Source organism: Rissa tridactyla, chromosome 6 (assembly GCF_028500815.1).
Source record: "Rissa tridactyla isolate bRisTri1 chromosome 6, bRisTri1.patW.cur.20221130, whole genome shotgun sequence".
Lineage (NCBI taxonomy): Eukaryota > Metazoa > Chordata > Aves > Charadriiformes > Laridae > Rissa > Rissa tridactyla.
In genome coordinates this window covers 31,282,583-31,305,283 of record NC_071471.1, presented here as the reverse complement: position 1 = coordinate 31,305,283, position 22,701 = coordinate 31,282,583, and the positions used below count along the sequence as shown (strand labels likewise).

Below are 22,701 nucleotides of genomic sequence, written 5' to 3'. Positions count from 1 at the left end.
GCAGCAAGGGCAGAGCACAGAGAGGTGGTAGCTACTGTTGGCTTACAGACAGAAAATGGAAGAGCAGATTCAAGGCTGGAAGAAATCTGCTCTTTGGTGACAACATGCTACTGCCCAAGAATTAAACTACTCATTTCACCGTGTTATCTTTGGGGATGCTGCTGAGGGACTCTGAAGAACAGGGAACATCAACAGCTCTCCTGTGAAGCTTCACAAGGCTTTCTGTGTGCTCCAGATGACTAATGCTGGCTACCTGGCTATGCATCTATGTGGCCGTGCTGAACAAACATTACTTGTTGTCATCCAAACCTACTGTTGCTGCTCTTCTCTCTGACTGCTGGGTGCAGTCATTAAGGCTGTAGTGGGCAAAGTAATCATCTGCTACAGACCTGATCAATGTAGAAAACCAGAATTTATTCACTACAGTTGCTCCAGATTTGAGTTGAAGATAAAACGTGCGGGTTTTCAGGGCATTCGGATGCTTGCTAGATGTATTTGCTGCTTTTGTAGTAGCTGTCAGAGGCAAAATGACGGGAAAAGCTCAAGGATGTCCTTTGGGGCATTTACTAAATAAAAGCACATCAAGATAAGGTGTAGCAGTGCATGGCTCCTTCCTCCTCCCAGAATACTGAGATCTGTTGATTATTTCTAGAGCTTCCACAAAAAGTAACTTTTGCAAGCTGTCATTATTGCACAAGGATCTGCACCTCTACTGGAAAAATGTTGCACAAATCAAGATGATGAAAGTGACTCCTCTCTATCGAGCTCTTTGGAGAACACAGGCTGCCTTGAGCTTTAGACGCTGTCAAAGACATAGGGATGTAAAATTTGTCTGAGGTTCAACCAGCCCAACAGTGTCTCCAAGAGCTGTCCTGAGGGGAAGGCAACTGAAGTACTCGGGGCTGACCTTATCACTTTAACCACATTCTTGCAGACTATTTCAAAGATTTCCAGTAGAGGCATCAGACCTCAAAAACGCTTCCAGTCTTCTGGAAAGTATTTGCTATTCCCAACATTTTGCAGACCATAAAGGAACAGAAACAAAAATTACACAAATGCAGTTCCCAAGAGGTTGTTTGGTAAAAAAGCTTGACGTTAATCAGCAGATCAATGCATTACCTCTGAAGCCTTTTAAAAGGCTTAGCTACATCTACGCACTTCCATTTCTCAGCCATCAGTGCTGACTTACACAGTGAGATGCACACTGCAGTTAGCTGAGCAGTGCTGTTTTCATATTCTTCTAGAACTCAGAAAAGCCCTAGTTTTGGGGGTTTGTTATTCAACTTACTGATTTGCTGCTCCTTGGCTGACAGCTGAAGTGGAGATGGTTTTTCCTGCTCACCCGGTAAAGTGTGGTTCTCCTGAGAGAAGGTCCTCCCCAGAAATCCCCCCTAGAAGTCGCAGACACCAGGAATCATGGCACTTCAGAGCTGTGCCTCCCTCATGCTCCTTTTGCACGCAGCCGTCAGCTGGGCTGCTCAGCAGCGCATGCAGCTAAGCTGCTCCCTGGGCATGTGCTGCGAACAGCAGCGAGCACCAGCTCAAAGACAACTTCTGAGAAACCTCATTTGAGACATTTAAGGAACATGACTTAATTAGGTACCTTTCATAGACAAAAAATTTGCATAATGCCACAGCTACCAACATACGGTTGACCCATCTTGCCCCACGCAATAGTCACAGTAAGAGATGCTGCTGCTGCACAAAACTTACTAGCCACAAAGCTGTGCACTTTGCATGGGCTGGGAAGATCCTTGGGTACCAAGATAGACGGCGGATGAGCCAGAACTGCTGGGGTCCATAATGGGGCTGCAGGTGAGAGAGCCTGAGACTGAATGAGACGTTTTCAAGGTGTTTTTGTCAACAGGCAAGCTCCAAGGAAAAGGACCAGGTGCTCCTGGGCTGGGGGGAGTGCTGAAGACTTTCAGCTGTTGGTAGGAGGAGGGCAGCTTCAGGAACGCTCAATAAACTGGACCCTCCTCATTCATTGGTAACTTGCAGCCTGCCACACGCTGCTGCAGCCAGCTTCCCTTCTCCCTCGCTTCTGCTGCCTGGCTCTGGCAGGGAGCACAGGCAAAACGGACGTTTGCAGGCTGCCCAGCACCCTTTTGCAGCGTCATGAAGAATCACCAGCCCTCTCCTGCAGTGAGTGGGATGGGAAAACCCTGGCTGAGCTAGGTTGTGTGAGATGGAGCATCCCCTGAGTGACAGTAACACACGATGCAGCACACTTGCCGGCTGTGAACAGTGCCCTGCTTGGGTATGGCTACAAGCTGTGGGCAGAAGACATCACCCAGCCATGGACCACACACTGCTCAGTGTCACACACAACATTATCCTGCACTGGTACCCTTCCACAGAAATACATGTTCTTTAAGAAATAAGTGTGTTAATTCTAATTATTTCTATTATCACTGTCCATCATATGCACACATCAACAGTTTTCTCTATTGAAGTGAAAACACATCATCTTTTAATCAGTCCTTTCTGCATGTTTAAAGAACTGCTGTTTGACATACAGTACTCTCGTACCTTCACGCCTGCTTTGATTTCTTGATGCAAGTCAAGATCCGCTCCAACTGCATTTATCTTGTACTTGTGTTTGGAATGAAATATTTCATAACATGCACATGGAGATCTATTTTGAGTAAATATGAAATTCTATAATTAGAAAAAAAAAGAGACTGAACTATTTCAGTATTCTCAGACTACAAACATGTTGTTTGTCCCCATTACTAGCGGTCTAAAACTATAAAATATATGGTATAACATTAGCAATATTTAGAGAACGTATATATATAGCATTTGTTAAAGACACATTGTCCTTTAAAATCAGCTACATTTTAATAGCTTTTGGTTACTGGGTGTATTTGCAAGCTATAGTAAATCACACAATTTGAAAAATGCAGGGAATAAAATACTATCTGTGAGTATCAGTGCTACCCTAAAGAGCACGGCATCTAGATACTAGATCTCAGCTTGCATACCTCCCTCCCACAAAATATATGCATTTTGTATATTACTTAGTGGTTTGGGGTCGAAAAGTAGCCCAAGCTGGAAGAGGTCTGGTGGCATCTCTCCCAGGCTGCGTGGGAGATGGGCAAGCACCCTCAGGCTTGGGGCAAGCACCCAGGGGCTGGGATGGTTTTGGCAGGCAGGGCAGGAGTCTGTATTTAGCGGAGGCGAACCTCTCCCTCTCCCTCTCCCTCTCCCTCTCCCTCTCCCTCTCCCTCTCCCTCTCCCTCTCCCTCTCCCTCTCCCTCTCCCTCTCCCTCTCCCTCTCCCTCTCCTTCTGATGGCAACCCGGAACTGCCACCATCCAGCAAGCATGCGTTCCCTGTATAAGTATGGATATCTTTAATGAATGATATGTTGATTTCTGCTGCTGGGGTGGATGCCAAGAGCTCTCTTTAATAACAGTAACGTTTCATTCATGATTTCAGTGGCTCCTCCATGGAAGGAGCACAAAGGAACAGGCTGCCAGGCTGCCTGAAGACAGCAGGCTCCTGAGGGGAGAGCAGCAGCAGACCCCCTGGAATTACTCCTGACCAGAGAATCTGGCTCAGAGTGGAAAGAGAGAGTATTAATTAGGATTAAAGGGAAGTAACTGGCTTAGTATAATATGACAGCTGTGCCAAAGAGAATGCCACATTTTATAGCTGCAATCCCTACTGTCAGATCTCTGTGCTATATTTTGGGTATTGGCCAAATTGTGCTGCCTGCAGAATATTCTCTGTTACTGTAAGTCACTGGAGAGGGGCAGAACTGTCTATATTTAGGCCACTAAGTCCCCTGTGTTAATCTTTACTCCCTCTTTGTTTTAGTACTCTGCTTTCTATTTTTACCTCGCATATTCTGCAGCAGGTCTGGGTGCTTGAAGAAGGCAGGCTGTCCTTTCCCAAGAAGAATTAATGGCCATGCCTGTAGTTTGTTTTCCATTTAATAATGCAGACGATTAAAAATACTCCAACCAGAAAACAGCAGACCTGAAATAGGAAGCAAATGATAAATCAAACGGAGGTAGTAGAAAAGAAGGAAAGGGGTAACGTTTGTAGTGCAATTTTGCCTAGAATTTCAGTCACAGCTGTGCTTGTTTAAGATTATGAAGGTACATTTGAAAAAGAAAGCAAAGGATTTGTGGATAACAGATGCAAATCATAACAGCACAATTGCAAAACCGAGAGAGGAGCAATACTTGCTGCGTACCTTGGTCCTCCAGCAGCCAAGCTCTGTGCCGTACTCGCAGTCAAGTACCACATTCAGCCAGGAAAATGGCTCACTCAGTAAAAAGGGTGGTAAAACGTGGCACCACATAAATAAGACAGTCACATACTTCTCATTGTAAAGCCAGTGTTAGTTCTGAACATCTGATCTCTACACGATTTGAAACATGGGCTAATGGGAAAATTGGTATTTTCCATTAATATGACCTTCAGGAGCATGGGTTTGCATTAGTCAATCAATCTGAACAAAAATCCCTTCCAATAGGACTCTGAGCCTGACTGGCTGCCTCCTCTCTGAAAGGACAGAGCAGCTGAGATGCACTCGGGGAAGGGACCAAGGCTGCTGCAGGGCATGGGATGCTTTGCTCTAGCTCTGCCTCTTGCTGGTGGACCACTCCTGCCCTGGGCCTGACCATTCACCCTGCTTCCTCCAGTTCTCCTCAGAAGGAATCTGATCCGGGCAGAACATTTTTCATTTCCTCCAGCTCTCCTGGTTTGTGAACTCACATACAGCGGCGATGCACACGCCGCTTTCCCATGCCATCCTTGAGAGCGCAGGCAGCGCCACGAAGATTCCCTTCTGTTTGTCCTGATCCCTTTCTGCTTTCCACTGAGGTGGGAAGAGCAAGAAGAAGAGGTGAATTCAGAGGAAGAACAGCTGTGGGAGCAGTCCCGGAGCCATCTCCCTTCCCAGACAGCGTGGGGGGCTGCATCGTTCCCCCACCTTCCCCAGCGCTGTCCTGGGATGCTCCTCCAACAGCAGCTTGTGGGCAGGTTTGCACTGAAGACCTGGAGCAGACAGCTGATGTCCTGCAGGGACAACCAGTATGGAATCGTAGTTTGTACCCTACCTTCCTTCACCATCTCTTGTCTTCCCAGCTGTTGCTGCAGGACGCAGGCTGCAGGAAAGGAAAGCCAGCAGAGCACTGTGGAGGGAAAATGCCCAGGAGACTCAGGCTATGCCAGCTGTGATCAATAGTCTCAGTGCCCTTTCCCTGCAGGACATGCTTTAGAGCAAACTTTGCATGGTTTCAAGTCATCCAGATCAAAGTGATATTCCCCACTAAAGAGGAATCCACTAACCAACAGTGATGCTTTTCTCAAAGTAGGAAAGGTATGAAGAGGAGCATAGGCAAGGAGAAGGAAAATAAATATCTTTGGAAAAAAGCTCCAGGGCTGCTGCTGATACAAAATGAACAACCTGGAACCTGGTTGATGCATAAACAAACAGCACTCTGGAAAGACCAAAAAAAAAAAAAGAGAGAGAAAAGGTTAAGAAGCAGCTATGAGCAGTGGCAGCGCCACCCTACCCCTACCAGTAACTGCCAGCAGCAGCGGGTAGGTAACCCGTGTTCTCATCCATCTCAATAGACAAGAAAGGAAAAAAAAAGAGATCAGAAACAGATAAGGGAACAAGGCATTTTCCTGGGAGTGAGGAGCAGCAGTATAGCAGGCTTAGGACCGCAGCACAGAGAGTTTCTCTTTCCTTGCAAAGGTGTTTCATGGAATCATGGAATCATGGAATTTTCAGAGTTGTAAGGGACCTCTAGAGATCATCTAGTCCAACTCCCCTGCTAAAGCAGGATTGCCCAGAGCACATTACTCCGGACTGCATCCAGGCGGGTCTTGAAAGTCTCCAGAGAAGGGGACCCACAACCTCCCTGGGCAGCCTGTGCCAGTGCTCTGTCACCCTCACCATAAAGAAGTTTTTTCTCATATTTGATTGGAACTTCCTATGTTCCAGCTTGTGCCCGTTACCCCTCGTCCTGTTACTGGGAACCACTGAAAACAGTCTGGCTCCATCCTCCTTACACCCACCCTTTAGATACTTGTAAACGTTAACAAGGCCTCCCCTCAGCCTTCTCTTCTCCAGGCTAAAGAGTCCCAGCTCTCTCAGCCTTTCCTCATAAGGGAGATGCTCCAGTCCCTCAGTCATCTTTGTTGCCCTACGCTGGACTCTCTCCGGTAGTTCCCTGTCTCTCTGGGGAGAGAGAGCTCTCTGGGGAGCCCAGAGCTGGACACAGTATTCCAGTTGTGACCTCACCAGTACAGACTAGAGGGGGAGAATGACCTCCCTTGACCTGCTGGCCACACTCTTCCCTATGCAGCCCAGAATTCCGTTGGCCTTCTTGGCGACAAGGGCACATTGCTGGCTCATGGATAATTTAGTGTCTACCAAGACCCCCAGATCCTTTTCTTCAGAGCTGCTTTCCAGCAGGTCCACCCCTAACCTATACTGGTGCCTGACATTCTTCCTCCCCAGGTGCAGGACCCTACACTTGTCCTTGTTGAACCTCATTAGGTTCTTCTCTGCCCAGCTCTCCAGCCTGTCCAGGTCACGCTGGATGGCAGCATGGCCCTCTGGGGTGTCAGCCACCCCACTCAGTTTGGTATCATCAGTGAACTTGCTGAGGATACACTCTGTCGCCTCGTCCAGGTCATTGATGAATACATTAAACAATACTGGTCCAAGTATTGACCTGTATTGACCAAGTATTGAGTGTTTGCAGGTCCTGAGTGTTTTTAATGTCCCCTGGGTTTGTTGGTTGCTGGTGCTCACAGTATGACAGCAACAACAGGTCAAAGTGTGCTCCTTGCTTGTGATAATTGAACTCAAGGCTTTACAAAAGGTCCCCTGTGTAAAATCCAGCAGGGTGCTGTGGGTATAAGCTCTTCCTTCCCAGCGCTGAAGGGACACAGGTCCTCCCTGCCCAGCCCTGCCTATAGATAGATTTAGATGGAGCTCTGTCATCTGCCTGCACAAGTCACACATTCCTGACGAGGATTTATTTTAGACACCTGGCACTCCCTTCAGAGCAAAGTGAATTACTGCACAGGGCAGGCAGAGCGGGACAGGAGTATCAGGCAGCGAGATGCCGGCGTTCTCTTCAGCCACCTGGCTCCCTGAGCTTCCATTGAGAGCGCAGGTGCCTTGACCCGACTCGGGGCCGAGCAGATTGACACAGGGAACGTGCAGAACCACTCCAGCGCAGATCAGTCCCAGACAAAATAAGGCAGCAAGGAGAGGGAGTGACATGCAGGACAGAAGGGGGATAGTATGGGGAGGGTGGGGAGAGAAATTATTTCAGAGCTGGAGCTAATTTTGTAGAATCTGGCTGTTAAACAAAGAACCACAGTGTTTTTAAAATTCTGCTTATTGAATTAAGTCACTCTCCTGCCAACTGGATTACTTCAGCTCGCTGAACAATCTGCCACCTCTTCTTAGAAAAGAATTTGCTAACATGACCAACTTAGTATGATGGCATACCTAACCATCTCCTTCACTGTGCTCTCGGGGAAAACCAGGCAAAACCAGGCACTACAGATGAAAACAAAGCCCTTCTGTGGGAAACTTCTACAGAATTCAGAAAAGACTTGGAATAGAAATTCAAATAAAACTCAATGAATTTCTATTTTAAAGCCTAAAAGAATCACGGATTGGTACTTCTAGTCTAGCGCTTTTAATGCATTTGCATTGATGTACAAAATTTATACTCTTTTGCACTAAAATTTAAAAAGAAGAAATAATTTGGTTATTACATATTAATAGGTGCTTTTGGAGCATGAGGTTTCTCCTTGGCTTCTAAGAATGTTCTTCATGGCTTCTAAGAATGTTCTTCAGAGAAACACTGAAAACCAGGCTCTGAAGTCAGGTAAATGTCCTCCCTTCACCCTCTGTGTTGGCGAGTACTGCATTGCCAGCATGGCTGGACATTCCCGTTGTTATTTGCACTGCAGCAGCACTCATGGTGACAGGCAAGATTTTTGTACCCTAAGAGGCAGTTCTAGAACCAAACAAGTCTGCTTAGGAGAAGAGAAGTTTGTGTTTTATATAAGGGAGCAGACACAGAAAGGTTATCCATGCTACATAAGTGAGGTTGCTGGAAAGCTTTTTTTGGATGCCAAAGCAGTGGCTTAACCTGAAGATACATGTCTGCTGAAAGGAAACAGCTACTAAACTTCAGCTTTTCTTAACTCCTTTACTGTTAGAGTTTAATTACTGTGCAGTCTGAACGTCTGATATAAGCCATTTTTTTCCAAAACTCCCCCGCCAACACACTTCGGCTCTCCTTGTAGCCTACAGTTGTGTCAGTGGAACAAATGCAAACACAGCAAGTTTTGGAAAGTTAGGGGCATCCTCTGGCACCTTCTTCTATGGTATCTCCAGGACATTGTGACTTCTCCTTTATCTCCAAAACACCTCCATCAGTCTCTGAGGGCCTCTTCACTCCTCTGAAATCCAGTCCTGCCTTCTTGCCCACTGATTTCTTCCTCAGAAATAAAAGCAGGTGTTTTAATCCCCGCTGACACCTTCATTGTTAAAATGCATGGATGTCACAGGACAGTATTAAAACAAAACAGCATAGCTAGAAAGAGCTGGAACCTTTTGGGACAGAAATCCCAACAGGATTTTTTGGGACATCATTTGTGTGAGAGGTCACTGTTCTGGAGTGTTCTTTAGTGGCTTTTTTTGTATCTCAGATTCATTGATGGAAATCATCAGACTTCATGAAATGAAACCATAACATCTCTCTCTGCCCACAGACAGATCATAGCCTTTGGCCACAAGTTGTACCAATCACTGGTTCTTAAACTAAAGCTAACTATTCAATTGACATAAAGCCTAGCATAGATATATTTAGACCAGGAAATGACTTTAGCTTAAAGTTATTCTCAGTGAGCATAATCTAATATTCCTGAGACAGCTCCATATTAACTCAGGGCAAGATTTGATGAGGATTTTGAACCAGTTTAGTGAAATCAATTTACAAAACAGGTCTTCAGTTAACTAGTTCAACTTTGCACAGTTCTTTAAATAACAATCATTTTTATGGCCAGTGTTCATCTGAAAGTGACCCCGGTGCAATGCAGAATGCTTTACTTGCCCCTTTTCTTTCTGACACTTGAACAAAGGGCAAGCTAGAGAAACAGAGACATTTTCTTTAACTTCCTTTCACTCCTGGACAGCTGGATCCTTGAATTCCCCACAGGCACCACTTGGGCTTCTTGCCTCAGGTGCGGAGGAAAGCAGAGCTGAGAAAGGAGTCCGGTACGGCTGGCCCAAGGACCAGGAGAATCCACAACATACCCAGTTCAGGAGAGGGAGCAGAGAGGTTTTGGGGACCCAGGACTTTGCAGTTCCCATGCACATGTGCTGCCAGTCCTTTATGTCCCTGCAGCCATCACCCTCCTCTCGGAGAGTGTCCAAGACACCAGCCACATTCGGTTGCCACTTCAGGAGGAGATGCAGGCATCCATGCGCTTGTGCTGTAGCTTTAATGTAAGGAAACCCAGGGATAGAGTCACACCAGCATGACTGAGGGGTCCACACACAGCGCATGCGTGCAGCCAAAGGTTGCACCGACACTACGGCAAATGCAGGAGTGCTGGGAATCCGGCTGGAAAGTGCCTTAACATCGACCTGGAGCCTTCAGGTGTCAGTTCGTTACCCATTGTAACGTGCTGGTCACAAGGCACACCACGGTGAGCTGTGCACCTTCTCTAATACCGTAATTTGAACGTATCTGCTTTTTTACTTAATACAGACAACTGTTGTTTCAGTGTCGCCTCAGGACATTATGTTCTCCAGAGAAAGGCCTGGGGACAAAGAGCATCTTTTGAAGGCTCTCATTACTTCTGTGCCATATTTCTCATATCTGATAAGCCTATCTGTGAAATTCCAAAAGGAGATGGTTATCATCTCTTACACAAATAACTTAGGCTAACATTACTTTGATACAAACCTTCTGTGATACATTTCTGTAAGCAAAGAACTACTTAAGTGCTACCCTTGAGGAAATACTAGCATAATGTTTCACATCTGTCTCATTTTGACTCTAATGAAGACTATTTTTTGTAACCAGCTCTACCCTTATATCATTACAGTCTGTTTTTTCTTTCACTAAGCAGTTATAATTTTATTTACTAGTTACTGCAGTGACCGCGTCAAATGCATTTCTCCTTGGAATCAGCAAAACACCAAGGATACTTTACATGAAAGAAACATCTATGTGACTTTGTAAAACAGTACAAAGTCACAAAAGTACTTTTTTGTAAAAAAAGTACAAAAGGCATTTTGTGGATTTTTGGATTTGCCTAAGTCCTGTATATTTATATTTCTTGATAATACTCTGGAGTATATAAGAAATTAACAACTGTGCCTTGGAAACTGTAGTAGCCCTGGCAGGCTGGACCCCAGGTCAAGGCCCGTAGCCTTAGGCTGTCAGTCGACGCCACACTGACCCTGTTCTGAACCCTATTCCCACTGCCACAGAACATTAATTCTGACTTATCCATGAGAATGAACAATTTTCCAATGACAGAATGGACTGAAATTAGTGATCTTGGACAGGCAGGCTCTAACTAGATGAGAGTCGAGTCATGTTAAAGTCTTGCAAGCACTAATGAAAGAGGCAGCCATTCCTCCTGCACATGAGAGGTCCATAACAGAGGCTGTGACCAAACAGGCTGGCTCGGTCTATGGTGTCTGCACTCCATAACAAGAAGGCTCCCACAAGAGCAAAGCCCATCTGCCATCCCATGGACACCCCCGAGCTTCAGCCTCTCACAAGTTTTTTGGCACAGAGTCAATCTGGCGCACCGATCCGATCCGGTGTGGAAGGGACCCAAGCAGAAGCTCTCTGTAGGCTCATGCCCCGGGGTGGCTTTACCTCTGGGGCTCACAGGATGGTGTAACCCAGCCCGACACGTCAGAGCATTGCCACTACAGCCGCAGCTCCCGACCGCGCCAGCAGCCTGCTGCAGGACACTGCACGCCGTGCTGGTGGCTGAGCCGGCGATGGCCTTTGCAGAGCGGTGTAGCGCGGAGTAGAACCAGCAACAAGTTCCTTTGTCTACTGCATTTGCTAGACTTATTTCACTGGCTGTTCTGGTCTTTACCCGTTTTTAACATGCAGATGGAACTGCATATTAAAGGGCAAAAGAGAAAAAACTGTGGTATTGACAGAAAATATCTATACTTTCCTCCAAAACACGTATTAGACCAATCTAGGCTAAGCTTATCATAAGTCTTAGATCTCTGTATGTTCTCATTCCAATGCAGAATCTAGGACTAACCACAGTAGAGAGAGAAATAGCTGAGGACACGAAACACAAGAAGAATTTTAAGCATTCACCACTAAAATACAGTATATATTAAAAATCCTGTCAGTGTTTACTGCTAAAGTCAACAGCATCCCTGGATTTAGGCTTTGTTCTATATTTCATGCTGAGTTCAACAATAAATATTCAATCACAAGAATTTAGTTGGAAAGTTCAGAAATTTTTAAAGGCCCCTCAAAAAAAGTTTAAAATGACTCCCTAAAGCAAAGGGCCCTTCACAACATTCAGAACGCATTGAGGTTATTATTGCAAATCATGGACTCACAGCGTAACTGCAAAGCCTGTTGCACAGAGTACTGCCTTTTAAGAAGTGGTTTATGGAAGAATGAATACATTAAGAAACCTAGGTCGAGGGTTTGATGCGGAACGACCCCTGGCTATTCTCACCCACTGCAGGCCAAGCCCAGCAGGGACCAAGCTTTGGTGCACGGGGGCCACAGCTCCTCTGGCTCTTGGCAGGATTTTACTATCAAAAAGACACAGGGCTCAGTCTCACTGAGAGAGACTTTATGGGGTGACATCCAGCAGGACTAGAAACTGCTCCAACTGTGGGGATGGCTCGTCTGCTTCTGAAGCACTTCCCAAACCTCTGTTTACAGCCCAGCTGCAATCACACCCCCATAAATCCTGGACGGGGGAAATGTTTGAGTTCAGCAGTTCATGCAGTACTGTTGTCATTGGTTCTGCTTATTAATTACTGTTCCCAAGCCCAAAAATGCAGCTGTGCTTCACTTCCAGGTGGGCCACAGAGAGTGGGTACCGCTGCAGGTGGGATCCAGAGAGTGGGCGCCACTGTGGATGGGACACGGGTGCCATGGCCGACTCTCTGCTCTCTGGGACCCTGCGGGGGCACATGCAGCCCTCCAGGACAGGTTTCCCTGTGCGAGGGGAAAAGCCTTTCACAAAGGGATCCTTCACAAATTTGCTTTATTTCTTGTTTTACTTATTTATAAAACAGAACAAAAGTCTGAAAAGCTGGGGACCAGGAGAAGGAACAAGTTTGGTTTTCCCCGCCCCCCCCTTGTTTAAGAAGTATTTAAGGAACATTAAGTCTGCCTTGATTTCCTAAAGGGTCTCTTGGGGCCCTCAAGGATGTTACTTTTCCCATTGCTTCCCCAGTAATTGTACAGACTTTCAGACCAGAATTTCTCATCTAGAATACAAAACAGCAAAACCCCACTCTTCCTGTAGTAGTTAAATCTGTTGTTCATTATTTGTCAAAGCAATATCCCCCAGAATTAAAAAGCCCAACCCCTTCCTCCCCTCCCTGCAAAGTTCATGCGACACCGGCAAACGCTCACGACCAGTGACTCAGCCCGGGAGCTGTATCACTAACCACCCGCATCGCTCACCGCTCTCCAAAGGGCCCAGCGAAGCCAGCCACGAAGGGTTGGAAAATGCGCCTTTCAAAAATGTTGTCAGTCAGGAAGAGGAGCAAATCTGTTTCACAGGTTTGCAAAATGCAAGTGAAGATTGCCAGCTGAAAATAGAGAAGATATGAAACACATTAAACTATTGAAAGTGAGGAATAAAATAAAAGTATTCCAATGAGGAATGCTTGCATTTTAAAAAATTGATACGTATCAGTCAGAAAGGCTGCTGTCTATTTCAGAATGTACTGCTTCTGATGAGACCTTTGCTTGTTGGCTGGTATCACCACTAACACCTGAGACAGCAAACAACAGCTAATCCTTACACTGCTTTTGTGCTAATGACTGAACCAAGATAACCGGAGTCTCTGGCAAGCTTCCCATTTAATTCAATTAACTCCAGCCAGGTCTGTGGTGATCGCACCAGTCAGCATAACAGAAAGCCAGATCCCTAGATTCAGACGTTAAAACCCAAGGAAGTCTCCACCATAACTTTCTGGTACGGTCACCAGCAGTCACCCTGCTGTTACTGAGCGACCCAGAACCCTCAACAGTTTCTACAAAATGGTGTGAAGAAACATCTTTTTTTTTTTTTTTCTGAAAAGGCTCATCTTTTTGCTGAGAAAATGGAAGCAACTTATTTCACTGTATGTTTTTCTCTTTATTCTGAAATGCTCTGTTATGTGTCGGTTCAAGCAAACGTTACGCTCTATCTCCTTACTCGTAGGCTGTGTTAGAGCTGCGGAGCCTCCAGGAAGATCATGTTTCCCCTAACGCAACGCAGATGTCTCGATGTCCAATCTGCTCAACGCACCCTGGGAGCTGCTGACCTCTCCCTGGGGAGCCCGACACTTGGAGAGATTTAGGTTCCTGAGGTGTTAGCTGAAAAATGCATTTTAAGAGGGAAAAGACTTGAAGTGGAAATTGACTTTGAAGCTGGTTCAACAAACTGAACTCTATTGACTCTGGGAATGTCGAAATGTTTCACTTAAAGAAAGAAGACATTCCTGACTCTTGTTTGGAGTTTTATTCCCACAAAAAAAAAAATAAAAAAAGTTAAATTTTCTTTGTTTTTGCGATGAAAACAAATGGAAACTATATACATGTCTCATCAGACAGATAATTGATTTCATTAACCTATAATTTCATTTCAAGGTAATTTCTTTAGAACACAAACAACAGAAATTCTAAACAGTGTCCAATATACAGTTACAGAACCGAGGGGGTATAATACCAGGTCTCTCTTTCCCCAAACTCACAAAACATCTGACTCCACTAACACCATTAGCTGCCTTCTGCAAACAACTGTGAGGAAGAGGAGGAAACCTGACACTCTGCTGCCGGTGTTTGTACAGATGCGGCTCTCCAGCGTGTTTGGGTAGCAGCGCCAGAACCAGAAGAACTTGAGGCCAAATCCAAGGAATGTGTGAATACAACGGTGTTGGTGCAGACCTCTGTGAACCTTTGCAAGCCCTGTCGGAACGTGCTTAAGGCTACTCAACTGGTGGGATGACTTGACTGCAGCTGTGAGTGGAGGGTGCCCTGTGCTGCACAAGGACTTCTGTTACAATAGGCTGATCAACACCCAAGAAAGGAAATTAGCAGCCCTATGGATCTTAACGACACAAGAAAATTTGCCTACAGTGAGTGAGTTACCTTCTTAGCACCCTGCTAGCATGAATCAAGGTCACAGTGCAGATGTATTAGAAAAAAAATCCTGTTAATATAGGCAGGGCCAGTGATGGATAGCGATCCCACCGGGTCACTTCCAACGCGCAGTATATTTAGCAAGCCAAGGCTGCAGAGCGCAGAATGCCATTGTTCACCAGATGGAAAATCCTGCCCTTGGCAGGGCTTATCAGGTCCCGCTCTCTGGCTGCGTAGGGGCTGCACTCAGGTGCTGCTTTCAGCAGCCCCCCAAGCAGCAGCGGAGATCGTGGTCTCTTTTTGGCACCCCCCGGCCCTGAGCAGGGGTCCCAAGGCCAGCAGCAGCTCCACGAGCAGGGGCAGGGTGCAGGCTGTCAGCTCCTCCCACAGACATCTTGTCATACAGCCTGCTTGTAATACTTAAATGAAAATACGGTGATGTTTTTTGTCAAAGTGTTGACTATTCGTTGGCAACTAAACTGTCAGTTCAAGAGAAACGTTAGGAAGCGTTTTGGTTTGGTGCCTTGGAATTCTGATAAACATGAAAAATAAATTAACTGGGGAAAATTAAGCTGCAAGATCAATTGGTATATCCCCTCAGTTGATACAATTTCCAGGACCGTGTCATAGTAAAAAAATACTCTCCAAATATTTTCCTTTTATTTTTGAACATTTTTCTACTTTAAGCCCCAATAGGCTGCAACATATTTGCCCACTCATATTATTTAGTTAAGAAGTTTTGAAATAGAAAGAGATTTGCATAGATGTTTCCTCGGTGGCGCTTTTGAAGTGTTATGTCTGGGATAACTGGTAAAATCCCTAGAAGTCTGTACACTGCCAACATAAATAGAAAGTATATTTAAAGATGGGGGATTATCCACCGTTGACAGGGCTGTGTTACATACCACTAGCTGTCATACATAGCCTGCTGTCAGTTCCTAGCAGCAATTTTGTTTGAAGTTCAGTCCAGCACAAATAATGCTCAGATAGGCTTTTCTCCTGGAAACAAAGCCTTCAGACCTTCAAGAGGAGCTGTAAGGACTCATACATGGCCACTATCTTGGATATATCTCAGAAACAGCACAAGCCAGCAGAGATTTTTGAAGCTTCAGAAAGTTTGGTTTTCTTTGTGGAAAACCTGTTACAGCGTTCCTGTCATCTTCTGGCCTGTGCATGCATCCTTCGAGATGGCTGAAAAGAAGCCAAACCCACTGTTAACATGATGCTGTGTTCCTACCTGCAAATTCACTGGAGAGTAACATTTCTCTGCAAATAAAGCTCAGCTGGTCTCTGTCAGCAGAATTTCAATGCAATCAATCTTTGAAGTCTGAAAACCTGGGCTCGTGTGCTGCCATGGCTGTGCTGCAACCTGGAGCAAAGCACGTTACGCCCAGAAGAGCACCGGGCTGCACTGGGACCGCACCAGTGGCAGGAGCGCGACAGAGCTGAACCTGTTGCTGTCCTTTGCTCTGACACCCTCCATCCTGGCATGTCCCAGGGCGCACACAGCTGAGACCCACTGGTAGCTGCAGCCCAAGGGACACTTGCGTCCTTCCTCACCTATGGCATCTTGAAACTGGCAGCCTCCCTGTTTCAGATTTGAGAGTTAGTGAGCTCTAATATAATTGCGTTAAGCAAATCTTTATCTTTTGCCAAATGGGGGGTCGGCCATGGCTGAGGTGAGACTGTGCCCCACCAGGGCTGGTGCCTGTGTGGGTCATGGTGGAGCAGCAGCAGGGTGATAGCAGGGTGGCAGTAAAAAACCAGTGTAAAAAACCCACGGCCTTTTAAAGCATTTCCAAATGCTGTCCTGATACTCTTGCTGGGTGTCAGGTTATAGGAACTAGACAATCCACTTGAAGCAGCTGCAGAGCAATGTCTAAAACTGCATCACCTGCTTCACAGAAAGAGCTGACAATAGCGTTAGCATGAAACTAAAATTAGAGGCTTAATTGAGCTCTCCAGTCACTGAAATTGATGACAGTTCAGCAATTCATATCCCTGATTTTTCTTAACTGAAATAATCATAAAATCAGCTCCCATTCATGCTTCTCGCTGCTCCACAAGGAAAAGCCCTGGTAAGCTGGCACACCTCGCACACAGGGAGCCCGTCTGACACCTCTGCCAGGGCTCTTGCCCTTACCTGCAGTAACTGAGGTAGGAACAGACTTGAAAAGAGATTGTGTGTCTAAAAATCAACATCATTTCACAAAAACAGGATGTTATATTAAATGACAGGACATGAGAACCATCATTAACCATCACCAGTGCAGAAATACGTACAAGATACAGTACATTAGAAACGGACAAATAAAAACACATGTAGGATAATGACAGAAGATGAGGAGAGAGAATACGGAAACAGAAGGAGAGAAGTCGCGCTGTCAGTTACACGCTGAATCTCCAGTGCACTAGAGTTAAGAGAGACATTATTAATGCTGAGTTTGCCTCCATCGTGTGAGATGGAAAAAGCTACTCGTTCATTTACTTGGGCCACTCAAAAATGAGAATTCAAGAATCCGAGAGGGGGACTAGGTTGCAGGATGCACACCCATGAGCACGCACATGAGGTGTGTGCTGGAAGAATCTCGTCAGCTGTCCTGCTGCCAAGCCTGAGACGGGATTCCCACTCCAAGTCCTCTGCTCTGCAGGACAGCTAGCTCAGTGCTACGCATTCTTTCTCAAGCAGAAACTTGGTTCATATTCTAGCTCTAGATGTTACTTTTTGTTCACTAATATTTTTGGGATGCAGTTCTGGTCCACTGGTGTTGAGCAAAAATTGAAGAAAAAAAAAATCAGATTTCTGTAGTTCTTGGATAATTTAATGCAATTAGTTCTTCACACGATAACAAAGAGTTAAGTAATATATAGGCTGAAAGACAATTAGTATAGATTTACATTCATACTATTGTCAAGACTACTTCCTTCCCAAGCAGTGGGTCTTGCCTAGACCTAGGCGAGTTTTCCGTTTCACCACCACCACTTTCTCATGTGGTGTCCACAGCTGCAGGGTGAGAGAGCAGCAGGGACCTGATCATGAGATGCAGTTTTGCAATGTCACTTGCTCCTACGTGCAGGTAAGTCTGGAAGTGATGTCAGGCTTGTGCTGCTGCTCCTAGCAAAACAGGGCAATGCTAATATTAACAACTAAGGAAGCGAAAACATCTTCTACTAAACACCGGATCAGGGTGTCAGAGCAAAAAATAGGCCCAGGCTCTATGAGCACGTCTTGTAAATAAATCAGAAGATCTTTTACGGTGTGCAACAAAATCTATTGACCTCACTAGGGTATGTCACACATTTTGGGCAGAGGAAAAGACACTCCGTTTAATTGTACATGTTATTTACAAGCTGAGGGGGCTGTTCTTTAAGATCCAGAATGAGGCCTGTAGTTCCTAACATATTGTCATTACAGCTGCAAAGTCATACCACTGAAGAACTAAGCAATTGCTGTTTCTATCTCAGAGAGAGAAAATGTGTTGGAAGACCTGCTGTGAAGTATATGGCAACATGCAGACTCTTGCAGGCTTTCAATGCAAGTACTCTGTGTACGCCCTTCTGCCTGTGATGTGCTTACCTACAATTTGTGAGAGACTGCTACAGTTTTATTTTTAGTTCATTGTTCTGTACAACATTTGGAGTTTCTGATCCATAAATACGTCTCCTCATGGTGATACATTTGGAAAAGCCACAGGGTGCTCCCGCCTCTGCTTGCACCTGAAGCCTCTGACCGCTGACAGTGTTGAGCTTCCGCACCAGTCCCTCTTCCGTTCTTTCCTCAGCATCTGGCTTGCTTTTGGTCTGCCCAGTAATTTTATTTGCATCCTCTGGTCCAGATGTTGCCCATGGCTCTTCACAAGAATCTCCCAATTCTGCTGTGACCCATGTGGAAGGGAGGAGCATGGTACGAGACCTGTTCTTCACCTCGACTGTGGTAAGAACGTGCCTGCACGGCTGGGCTCCTCCTGTTCCTCATACAATGAGCAGCCATGTAATTCAGATCACTGCAGCTGGTCGGTTGTTTCTCCTCCTCCCTTCTTCCTACACTTGCTGCAGGCACAAAATGTTCCCAGGCTCCTGCAGTCATCCCCGGGAGTACGCCAAGTCCATATGTCACTGTCCCCTTTCACGCGCATTTCCAAAGTGCCAAAACATTCACTCCTTGGAGATACATTTCTTTGTGCACAGCCCGTCCAGCAGAATGAAGAAACCGAGCCAACATGGCCTCAAAAACATGTTGCTTTGTAAGACTTCACTTGACATTCAGAGATATGAAGTATATTATTTTGGGGTAAAGTAATATAACCAGCCCTATTTCCAACGTAGAATGCCTAGCTTTTTCTTAAGTAAAACCTTTTTATACTCTCTTGCTTTAAAATTCTCAGTTTGACAGGAATAGGAACATCCTTCTATATTATACCATAGACATCCATTTGTTCTACCATTTTTATCAGCATTTAGGGCTACGATCAGAGGACTACAACTTTTTTTTAAAAAACATCCGTGTGTATTACCAGCAATCAGGTATCTGTTTATTAAAAGTGTACAGTTTATGGTTGTCTTCGGCTACCGCAGGTAGCTAATGCTGTTGGAGACATCTGCTCCGTCCCAGCACCTGAAGGGGAACACGACATCTCGCTGCCTTCAGTGCTGGGGCCCATAACTCTCCCCGCTCCCCTTGCTGGGCTGCGTGGGGCTGTCAGCCTCTGAGCCCAGGTTCAGTCGACGTCTCTGCTCCTGAGAAGATCATCGTCAAGTTGACTGAGGCTTTAATTAAAGCTGGCTGCAAAATATAGACCACCAATCAGCACGTATTTTAAACGCCAGCCTTTTTTTTGACTGACGCTCCCAAATGATGGGTAAGTTCATGTTTTAAGGTAACAACACATTTGTCAGTGTCACAAACGATCGCCATTTTAAACATCATCAAAATATTTGTCTTCATTAAGTATCATCTGCAGAGTCCCCACGTGCAGGAAGATGTCTGGCACAACTCTCTAGGACACCGAGGCATCATCAGTGTAAATAGCTGCGTTTTGAATGAAAGCTTAGACTTTGGGCTGGAAACGTCTTCTGAGCAGCAGCAATTGCAGCCCACGTCACAACATTCTTGACAACAACAGCTGAAGATCCCCATTTCAAAAGTGACTGAATGTTAGAATGCAAAGCTAAACACTCGTATTCACGGCTGCGACAGCCTTGTGAGGCTCATCTCCCTTCCAGTCTCTTAATGTATATGAATTATCCTCCCAAATAGCTCTTTTTCTATCAACAATATGCACAATGTCTTTCCAAAGGCAAAGTGGAAATCCCTGCAAGTATTTCTGGTGCTGTTTCCAGCCAGAAATAACAGTAATCTGATCCACGAGTGAATTCCATTTCTGTTGCTGAATTCCTTTGTACAAATATCTTTCCTTTGAAAAGGTTTGGCAACAGCAAGGCACAGGCTAATTTTACTTATAAGGTGTGACTCAAAGAAGATTTGCAAGTTTCTGAATCACAGAAAGGAAGTGTCTGTGGCCTCTCTTACCACTTCTGTCAAGAGAAAGCCTCACAGTTCAGCTATTTTGGATGCAACTTCGGACCTACTTGCTGCGGTCCTGCAAATCCCCACCTCCCACTGCCCTCACGCTCTCCCCAAGCACAGCAACATGGCCAAGTCCAATGTCTTGTCTCAGGACCTGAAAGCTTCCAGCCTCACTCAAACCCTATGTCGTTAATGGGCTGCCCTACCACGGGCAAAATTTAGTATGCAGTGTTAAAGAGTCAAGTAAATTACTAATTGCACAGACATCAGCAAACGCTTTGTGAGAAAAACGGGCAACCAAGGAAAGGGTGAGCTACTCTCCAGGGTGCGCAGTGCCAAAAGCCCTGGGAAGCTAAGGGACTAAGCTACAAACACTGCTGCAGCAGAAGCAAACTTCCAGGGACTGTATAGTGCCTATGGCCTGAGCCCACCGCCACGTAAATGAAGGCCTACGATCAATTAACACCTTCAGTGCTCCTTTGCTGCTGAGAGATCTCCTATCCAAGGCAAGGTTGTTCTGAGGATGGGGACAGCTCTGCCACACTGGCTTCAGCAGCCTCAGGGAACACGTACAGCCCTTGGACTTTGCTTCCTCCAGTCCCCAAGTTTTCACAACTTCCGAGATGCTGTTTATGGCCATGTTTAGTCAGCAGCTCAGCTGCAGGGGTCAGTGCAAACCCAAAACAATGTCAGTTTATTTTTGTCCAAGCTGTATGGTTGACCAGACTGCTTCTGCAGGAAAACAAGCGCTGCCACCCCACACAGTTTGCCAGGGTGCTGGGGCCAGAGCTGCTGCAAGCACTCCCCTAACATTTTACCTCTTCATTCACTGCTTACGACACACTTGATCTCCTCCAGCCCCACAGGGACCACGCCAAGGGCTGTGAGGCTTTGACACATCTTCCAGTACCACTACTCATCACTCTCCAACCTGTAACAGACCATTTCACTGCTGTGCCCCAGTTCATGGGTGAACAGCATGGTACCTTCTCCTTTCTTGAAACAGGTCCTGAGGGTTTACAGATGACAGGCATAAAAGTTAAACAGGTATAAAAATTAAACAGCATTGTTTGCAGGAACGGAGCGTCCTCCATCTCCTAGCAGTCTGTGGGATCTGGACATTGAATATAGGGGTGAATTCTACCATAAAAGTCAGTATCAGGCATGCTTAATCTTGCTTAACTGTTTTTGTACGCTGCCGCTCTGCAGTCTGATGGTTCAGCTTCTGCACAACTCCATGGCAGATCACAGCCAGTTGTCAAACCAAGTTGTTCCCTGACAGTCTGCGGAGACATATATTTGCCATCTGCAATCTATTCCTCGGTTTCTGGCACATATTTTCAGTGCTTTCTTTTGAAAGCTGTTTCAGATTTCCATGGGCTTCTTCATAACCTCTACTAGCAAAGCCCCACACAGTTTAATTGTTGACAGCTGTGTCCTGAGCAGTATTTTATGTTTCTTTTGTTGTTCCTCTTGCTGCATACATACGAGCTGCTACGCTCAGGACTGCTTGGCTGTGTAACACGCATCAGGATGTGGAAAGCAAAGGATGACTTCCGTGTTATTGGGTAGTTTAATTGTTTGTTACGGTTTTACAGAGATAGTTGCAGCTCCATACATTAAAACACTAAACAAGTAAAAGGCATTTAAGCAAACAGGTGTGAAGCTCTGAAATTACAGATTATTGATAGGGAAGTACAGAGTTAATTAGCATAACGACTGTATACAATGTGCTCAGGTAGCTATGGGTCATTTCACAAAGGAAATGCCAATGCTAGTAACACATGCGTCAGAGTTAGGAAAACTTGCAAAATTATATTTCCCTGTGACTTGTGCTGTCCTTGATGGGCCCTGTATCTATGGCAAGTCTCACTCCAAAGCAGTCAGACACATACATAGATGCAAAAACCTCTGTATGTATAGCAAAGGCCAGCAGTAACGTAATGTTCAGGTCCTGGCCTCTGTGACTCTTGGGACACTCACGACCCTCTACCCACACACTTCACTCAGTACAGTGCCACACGAGAAGTACTAGGCTGGATAAAAGTGAATCTTTCCCTTTCAAGGAGTTTGCACTTCAATTTCATGGTAAAGAAAAATTCAATTAAAAAAATAATTATTTTTTTTCCCCTGTGCAGAAAAGGGACTGCAAATATCCGCAGAAGATGTGGTATCTGAGAGCATATCTAGGAGACGTGAGGTTGTGGTAATACTATGAAAGATGGAAAATGCTGAGAACTAGACTGTTCTCTCTCTTCTGCCAGGCTGAACTCAAATCTGAAACATCTGTTCACATAACTTGAGATGAGCTCTCACAGTCAAGTAACAGAAGCACAAACTCTTCTTGACATCAGTGCAGAATGACTATCAGTTCAGCCTTTTGTGGAAATCTAAGAATTCAGACACTTCTGATGTTCCCTGCAAGCACAGAATAACAACGTGTTCTCACTACCAGCAAACCACTTGAAGAGAAAAAATAGAACTTTTTACAAGTGTTTTAAATCCTAAAATCTTTGTTTTTTGTAGAACTAAGTTGTACACATTGTCCTTTAGAAGCTATTAAAACCGTCCAGTAATGGCTCAACATAACAGGCTAGCACAATTGGCACCTGAACAGTGGGTCTTAATTCAGCCTATTACAAAGATAAAGGTCAGTAAAAAAATATTCAGTTTTGAACTTCCACTACCGCTATTAAAAGCGCAATCCAAAGGGCAGACAGTAAGATTTTTAGCTGAAAGTACTGAGGACAGAATTTACTTGCAGAATTCATATCCAGACCTCGGTTTGGGGCTCACACCCCTTGTTGCATAG

General features: G+C 45.4%; 1 long non-coding RNA gene across 16 annotated transcripts in view; it reads right to left on the bottom strand.

The window, feature by feature from the left end:
• Nucleotides 1-22,701, bottom strand: part of LOC128911117 (uncharacterized) — a 97,441-nt gene that overhangs the window by 29,930 nt on the left and 44,810 nt on the right. For 14 of the 16 annotated variants that reach the window (XR_008467007.1, XR_008467006.1, XR_008467004.1 and 11 more), the window contains 3 exons: nucleotides 12,698-12,825; nucleotides 3,846-3,986; nucleotides 2,533-2,638 (listed from right to left, as the gene is read on the bottom strand). This is a non-coding gene — a long non-coding RNA (uncharacterized LOC128911117). Of the gene's footprint in view, nucleotides 1-2,532; nucleotides 2,662-3,845; nucleotides 3,987-12,697; nucleotides 12,826-22,701 lie in introns of all 16 variants that reach the window. The other 2 variants (XR_008466996.1, XR_008467003.1) reach the window with 2 other exon arrangements.